Source organism: Tenrec ecaudatus, chromosome 18 (assembly GCF_050624435.1).
Source record: "Tenrec ecaudatus isolate mTenEca1 chromosome 18, mTenEca1.hap1, whole genome shotgun sequence".
Taxonomy (NCBI): domain Eukaryota; kingdom Metazoa; phylum Chordata; class Mammalia; order Afrosoricida; family Tenrecidae; genus Tenrec; species Tenrec ecaudatus.
This window is the reverse complement of record NC_134547.1, coordinates 4,734,680-4,742,685: the sequence shown is the minus strand read 5'-3', so window position 1 is coordinate 4,742,685 and position 8,006 is coordinate 4,734,680.

Below are 8,006 nucleotides of genomic sequence, written 5' to 3'. Positions count from 1 at the left end.
TGTATGTCCTCTGGTCTAGCCAGGTTTGTAAGGTAAAATTGGGATGATGATAGTGGGGAGGAGGAAGCATTTAAGAACTAGAGGAAAGTTGTATGTTTCATCATTGCTACACTACGCCCTGACAGGCTCATCTCCTCCTCACGACCCTTCTGTAAGGGGATGTCCAGTTGCCTACAGATTAATCTTAAACTGCATCACAGAATCATCCTGCCCCACCACCTTCAAATTAATATGATTCTTGTTCTCAGTCCTGACTCCTTCCTTGGGTTTCTTGTCGGCCATGGCAAGTGCAGAAGTCTCCTCAGCTGCTGCTGCTGCTTCATTGATCTTCTTTATTTTGTGAGTCAGTCTGTTTGTGTCAGTCTGGGTAGACTAGAAAAACAAGTCCAGAGACACATATGTGTGTAAGAGAGAGCTTTATATCAAAGAGTAATTGTATATTAAGAAAATATCCCAGCCCAGTCCAGATCGAGTCCATCAGTCCAATATTAAGCCATATTTCCAATGCCAGTCTATAAATTCCTATTCAGACTCATGCCATGATGCCAAGTGCAGGAAGATCACAGGCCAGTGGGTGGAAAGTCTTGTGGATCCCGTGGCGGTGGAAGCATCTCAGCATTGGTGTGGGTCTCCATGTGACTCCTCCAGTTAAAGGGCTCTGGATCCATCAGCTTAGCTCCATGTGACTTGTCAACAGAAATGTCTTGCAGGGAAAGAGTGTGGCCTGCCTCCAGGGAGGAAGACAGGAGTTCTGAGAATCTTCAGGAGAAGGCCATGCCCACAAAGAGGCCTCATTGACTAGGACCTGATTGGCAGGCTAGACTCCACCCCTTCGCAAGTTGACAGTGGAGTATGTAACTGTCACAGTCTGTTATTAGGTTAAAAAGTTACCTCAAGGACTCACATCAAGGTTCAAAAAGTATTCCATGCAACTGTCACAAGGAGTCCTCCAGCCTCAAATGGTCCTTTAAGTCTGGATCTTTTAGGAGGCTACTGTTCTCCAGGGGCAGTCCTACCATGCCCTAGCATCTCTGTGAGTCAATATTGACTTGATAGCAGTGGAAGGGATGCCTGAGGAGGATGCTTGATCATGTTCTCTGGTATGACATGACAATGCTATCTCTAAGGTAAGCCAGGTCATGCTCATTTATAAACTATAGATTCATGAATAGATCTGGAGCTTACACTTAAGTCTAGCCCCCAATCTAAGAATAAATAATTAGTTCTTATGACATGACCCTACTTGAGGGTAAACCTCGTGATGAGACCATCACAGTAAAGCATAGAAAAGAAACTACATGGTTCCCGGCTTTCAAAACGATTAATGACCAGGGTCTCAAAGGTTGTTTTCAAACAAGCAGCCATCTAAGTGAGGCATCAACTAAGTCCACATGAAAGAAGCTCCCCAGCCTGTGCGACACAAGGATTGTAAATAATATAATCCCAATTTAAAGAAGGGAATGGTATCACAGTTGAATCGTGGACACCTGGTTTACAGAGGCTTATGGATGACAGGGGAATTCCCAAATCCAACTGTAGAGTCCACACATGGATTAAGCCTCTTCGATCACAATGGAGGGATGTGGGGAGCCCTGTTTCCAGACAGAGAGCATGGCAAAGTTCATCATGGCCAGTGTAGTTAGGTCAGAGTGTACTATCTCAATATCTTATCCTTTGATCTCCCTTTTAAAATGGTTCCAGTTGGAAGAGGAAGCAATCTAAGAGAAAATAAACGTGAATTAAGTGTCTGGTGGGTCCCCTGCGATCATGGATCAGGGATGGAAATAGCCTTGTTGTCTTGCAAACTGGATTGCAGATACAGTCAAGTTAGCACCCTATCATTTGAGCTCCCTTGTGATCCATTTAAATTTGTTCTAGTCTTTAATGTTTTCTGCTTTCTTTTTTATTGAATTTGTATCTGTTTTTCTTTGTAGTGCTGGTTAGTTTTTGTTTGCTTTTAACTTTCCATATACAAAATCTGCAATAGGTAAATCTGTAGCAGCAGTCATTGAATTAATGGTTCCTTGGGGGTATGGCATGGGAGGTTGGGGGGAAATGGGGAGCACATAATAATGATACAATAATGAAGAAAATGTTCTGAAACTGCGTGTGGTGATGACTGTACAACTCTTCTTGATGTGAGTGAGCTGTTGAATTGTGATATGGGAACTACATGCCAATAAAACTGTTGGGGGGTGGGGAAAAAGTTGAGGTTCCCTTCCACATTTTTTCTCCCATTTTCATCTATTGTGGTCCTGATCAGAACAATCGATAGTCAAAGCTGGGTCATATCCAGGTCTCCGGGTAGATAAGGTGGAAGTTCCTGTAGATTGGTCCTGTGATTGACATTCTTCTGTCGGTCTGTGTTAGGGTAGGTACTTTAGAGAAACATATCCACAGAAACTCCTGTATAAGAGTGAGTTTTATATAAAGGCTAAGTGCACATAAGAAAACATCCCAACCTAGTGCTGCTGAAACCCACAAGTCCAACATTAGCCCATTAACCCATATGTCCAACACCAATCCATAAAGTCCTCCTCCATCTCACAAAACACACTCTATGACGCTGACTGCAGGAGGAAAGCCGAATCAGTGAATGTGTAATCTGACAGGAGTCTCCACACGGCTGCTCCAGCACATCAGGATAGGTCCATGTGACTTCTCCTTGGGGATGTCTTGCAGGAAGTGAGCCTTGCCAGCTGAAGTAGGGAACTGGCTAAGGCAGCTGCACCCTGGTCTGACCAGCACAAAGCAAGAGACCCAAGAACTAGAAAGGCGAGGTTCACCAAGCCATTTATCCCTCTGCCCTTCAATTAACTCCCCATGTGTTTATCAGCCAGGTTGGCACAATAAACTTTAACTAACTCAGTCCTTGGTGTCCTTCTTTATCTTTTGTTCCAGATGAATAATCAACAAACAGTTGTATCTCAGCTGGCTAAATTGATTTTTAGATATGAACTAGCCTTGCATATTTTAGAGTAAACCCTTCTGACTAATATGTTTTCCTATAACGGGGGAAACTGAAGCTAGGGGGGCGAGGGGATGAATGCCTCTAGTTTCGCAAGTTTTCTGCCTTTGATAAGGAACCATCTTACCGCTTTGCTCTTGCTCTCCATTAGTAGAAAATCGGTTCATTTTCTTTTTCTGGCAGTTTGCTTCTTACACGGACGCAAGTTTTGACATATATTTCTGGTTGTGCTTTGCTCACCGTCTGTGGAGTATCATTGCACTTGTGTCCATGAAAGCCTGATGCTTTCCTATCTTGGTCTGATTTTAATATGAAATCAATTGGGACATGTCTGCTCCTCTTCCATTTCCTGGACACTTATAGGTGCGCTGGTAATATTTCTTCCTTTGGTAAAATTCATCAGTGAAGACAGACAACTCAGTCTGGACTTTTCTCAGTGGAGTTAAATGGAGATCTCTTGTTTATTCGGAGTTTGCTATAGTAAGAGGGTTAGTAACCTTTTCCTACATTTAACAGAAACTCAAAGGAAGGAGGGGTCAAAGTTTTACAGTGAAAATAAAGAAGGCTTTGGGGATGCCTTAACATGAGGAACCTGGAGGTTAGCTATAATGTGGGCATCCTATATGATTCGTTACAACTATGGCTTCCAAATGGCTCCGTGTACATGTTACCTAGTATGGGGGTCTGTCCCCACATCTGAATGGGTCCTGAGGAGCGACCATGCAATTGAGGGAAAATCAAGAGACAAATTATTCAAGGAATCTCCTTTCCAGAAATCAGGAACAAGAGAAAGAGAGTGAATGTTTTCTTCCAACAGTATTACACAGTCGTGGGGCATGCAAGTCCCTTCAGTCACACAGGTCACAAGGTGGGAAGTATCTTAACCATAGCTGTTCCTGAGCTCATTGGAGGAGTAACCCTAGACCAGTGTTGGGGGTAGGCAGAGGGGAGTCAACCACCCTTTGAGTGAGAAGGACAATAGGAGTTGTTTGTTCTTTGAGATAGGTAGCCTTCGGCTGGTTACATAGAGAGCATCCATGTGCTCGTAAAAGGCACCTCTAAAGTAGCACTATTATTGGGGGGGATGTTGCGGGGATGATTTTTAGTCAGGAGAATGTGACTGGAGGTCATCTCTATCTCACTAATGTGCTGGGCTTCCTCCACCAGATCAGCCATCAAGACTGTTAGCTATGAGGGTAGAGAAATTGGATGCATACATTATCTTCCAAGTCTACAGTTTCCCATAACATAGTAACTAACTCTACTGCACTTTGGTTTCTAACCAGAGTAGGGAGCATGCAGCTGGCCACCACCACATGTGAAGTGGTACGGTAGGCCACCACCATTGAATGGGGCACAGCCTCCTGTTGCCGACTCAGGCAAAATCCAACAAGAGATTTGACAAGAAGTGGAAGATGTGGCTGTATATTCTTCTCTTGTTTCCACGAGTGATGAATGAGCCCTTTGAACCAGTTCAAAGTCCTGATTAGACTCACAGTTGCCATTCAGCTGATCAGACTCATAGCAAACCCATATGTATCAGAGTCAAAAGGAGCCCCATTGGATCTACAGTGGTTGAGTATTTGGCCTGCCTTCCATGGTTCCTCTTTGTGAATTCATGTTTGTGACCTTTCCATTAAGAGCAAGGAACATTTACGGTTTGCACCATTCAGGGATTCAACTGTGGACCCGAAGAACAAACGCAACGGAAACTTACAGAGGACAAATGTCTTCTTCGTTGAAAATGTTTTCAGCAAAGGTTGGTTCTTCTTTCACTATTCTGACATCACAGCTGCCTTCTGGGTCAAAGAGGTTCTGTGTGTGAGGGATCTGTCCAAAGGAAGTGCTTCCCTCCTGGCTATTTTACTTGTTTCGAGAACCCTGCCCCTCCTGCCTCTCTGGTGGCTCATTTTTATAACCACCAGGATGTCAATTATAAGTAACACTGTTCACATACTCTCACAACTGAATCATACCATCCTATTAGGATCCCTCCCACCCCACCCCCATCCCCACGCCCAGCCAGCTTTTCTTACCCAGAGCCATCAGGAATGTCCTTTGATGGGAGTTATAAAGACGATAGGCCGATGAGTCGTTTCCAATAAGCCACTGCAGTGCAGCTTTCATTCCGTAATAGCTTCTTGACTATGCTCCAGGATTTCTTCAGAATCTTCAGTCTCACTTACATGCAGGTCAGAATGATCCTCATCCCCTATATTTTCCTACCAAAATCTTCAGAGGTCCAAGGAAGTGGAAATAGAAAAATAAGCATGAGTATACAGTCTGGTAGATTTCTTTTTTTTTTAAACAGTTTGTTCTAAAGGATTAGAATGCCTTCTGGACTGGCACTCAGAGGCAAAATAATAATAATGCTTTATTGAGAGACCATTTTATGCCTAACTCAGCATCTTGCTCAAAATCTATTTTGTTCCGTTAAACTGAATATGATTTGATCACGAGGTGTCAATAGGATCAGGTATCGGGCATCAAAGACACAGAACAAAAAATCATATCGTTGGAGTGGAGACACAAAGCCCATCTGTAGGCAATTGGACATCCCCTTACAGAGGGGTCGTGGGGAGGAGACAAGCCAATAAAACATATAACTTTCCTCTAGTTCTTTAATGCTTCCTCCCCACCCCACCCCACCCCCACCATCAAGATCCCAATTCTCCCTGACAAATCTGGCTAGACCAGAGGATGTAAACTGTACAGACAAGAGCTGGAAACACAGGGAATCCGAGACAGATGACCCCCTCAGGATGAATAATGAGAGTAGCCATACCAGAAAGGGAAAGGTGGGGGGAGCAAGGGGAAACAATCACAATGATCTACATACGACCCCCTCCCTGGGGGACAGACAACATAAAAGTGGGTGAAGGGAGACATCGGTCAGTGTAAGACACGAAAAAAATAATAATAATTTATAAATTACCAAGGGTGAGGGAGGGGAGGAGGGAGTGGGGAAATGAGAAGCTGATACCAAGGGCTCAAGTAGAAAATAATGTTTAGCAAATGACGATGTCAGCAAAGGTACAAATGTGCCTGACACAGTGGATGTATGGATATATGGATTGTGACGAGAGTTGTACGAGCCACCAATAAAATGATAAAAAAATAAATATTTTTAAAACCTGAAAATGTTTGAACTATGTCACTATGTCTACCTCATCATGATCATGTTTCAGCTGACTCCCATTTCCCTTAAGATGCAAAGCAAAACGATGTCGCTTTATTTCCCCTCCCATTTCGTCTTCGGCCACTTTCATAGTTTTCCTTTTTATTAAATGAATCGCACAGTGCTGTTCCTATTTTATATAACTTTTTAAGTGATTTATTTCATTTTGGTTGTGCTTTTAGAATATACACAGCAGAACATATACCGGCTCAACTATTTGTACATTCTGTCATTTTAACACAATTCTGTGCTAGGAATCCTCGGGAAATGTTACCAGCTCAGATGGAAAATTCCACACTGGCAAGAGTTGCCATAGCAACCTCTTTCCGAAGGTGTAGAGTCTGAATTGCTCACTGCAGCCATTAGTAAAACTGCACCGACATAATTATTCTCTGTAGGCTGTGACTGGCATATAATTGTGAGTTCTGACAGCTGCGCAAACGAATGATTGAGCTTTAAGATAAAAAATGTTAAAAGCATGTCAAGATGCTTTAAGATGTCGCTGGAAAATGAGATGGAAAGATAACATTTTCCGCAGCCTTTGATTTAGGCATTGAAGATAAGAGCAGGGATTCTGGGGAAAGGAGGAGGCCAAAAGAGGAGCTGATACCCAGGGTTCAAGTAGAAAGAGATGCTTTGGAAATGATGATGGCAACATAGGTACCAGTGTGCTTGATGCAATTGAATGATCAATTGTTATAAAATCGTTAAGGGTCCCCAATAAAATTATTAATAATTTTAATGGGGGGAGGGGAAGGAGAGGAGCCTCTAATTCCTTTTCCTGCAGAGCATGCAGGACTTGGGTACAATGACAACGGCAGGGGTGTTGACCAGCCACCAAGAGGGATTTTCCAAAAAGCTAATGCCAAACACAGGTGGAAAATATAGTAGAGGGTGCTAAAGGATACAAGGTGCTCACCAGGACAAGGATGCTTTGAGTAACTCGGATTTCACGTGAAGGTCTGGGGCAGGGGCTGATCCTATGCAGGTGTTAGGCCCTCTGCTTGTGTCTTGTGTCTGTGTAGAAGCCATGGAGCCCCTCGCTGGCCCAGATCATAAGACAAAACACCAAGACACAACAAAAATGCTAAAAGTAGTAAGGAGGTTGTTTGCTTAAGATGTGCAACAGAAAACAGGGAATCCAGGGTGGATGATACCTTCAGGACCAAGGGTGTGAGGGGCGATGCTGGGAGAGTGGAGGGTGAGTGGGTTGGAAAGGGGGAACTGATTACAAGGATCCACATGTGACCTCTTCCCTGGGAGAGGGACAGCAGAGAAGGGGGGGGAGGGGAGACTCCGGATAGGGCAAGATATGACAAAATAACGATGTATAAATTACCAAGGGCACATGAGGGAGGGGGGAGAGGGGAGGGAGGGAAAAAAAAAGAGGACCTGATGCAAAGGGCTTAAGTGGAGAGCAAATGCTTTGAGAATGATTGGGGCAGGGAATGTATGGATGTGCTTTATACAATTGATGTATGTATATGTATGGATTGTGATAAGAGTTGTATGAGTCCCTAATAAAATGTAAAAAAAGAAAAAAAAGATGTGCAACAGAACAGTGTGTTAAATCTTTGTGCTCTCTATAATGTTGATCGCTTTTACCACTATAAGAGCAGCTAACTAGACTAAGCAGCAGGTGCAGGATCCAACATAGATGGAATGAGAAGCCGATGTGCTTGGAAGCTTTTACTTCAAGCTCTGCCCATCTGGAGTTCCCTGGGCAGATAGTGAGGGCCCAGAAGAGATTCAAAAGGCAGGTGCTCTGCCTTTGGTTACACCCCTGCCCATAGTGTGAGCACAGTAAACCAGTTTAGCATATATCCTCGTGTATAAGCTGAGCTTTTTGGCACATTTTTA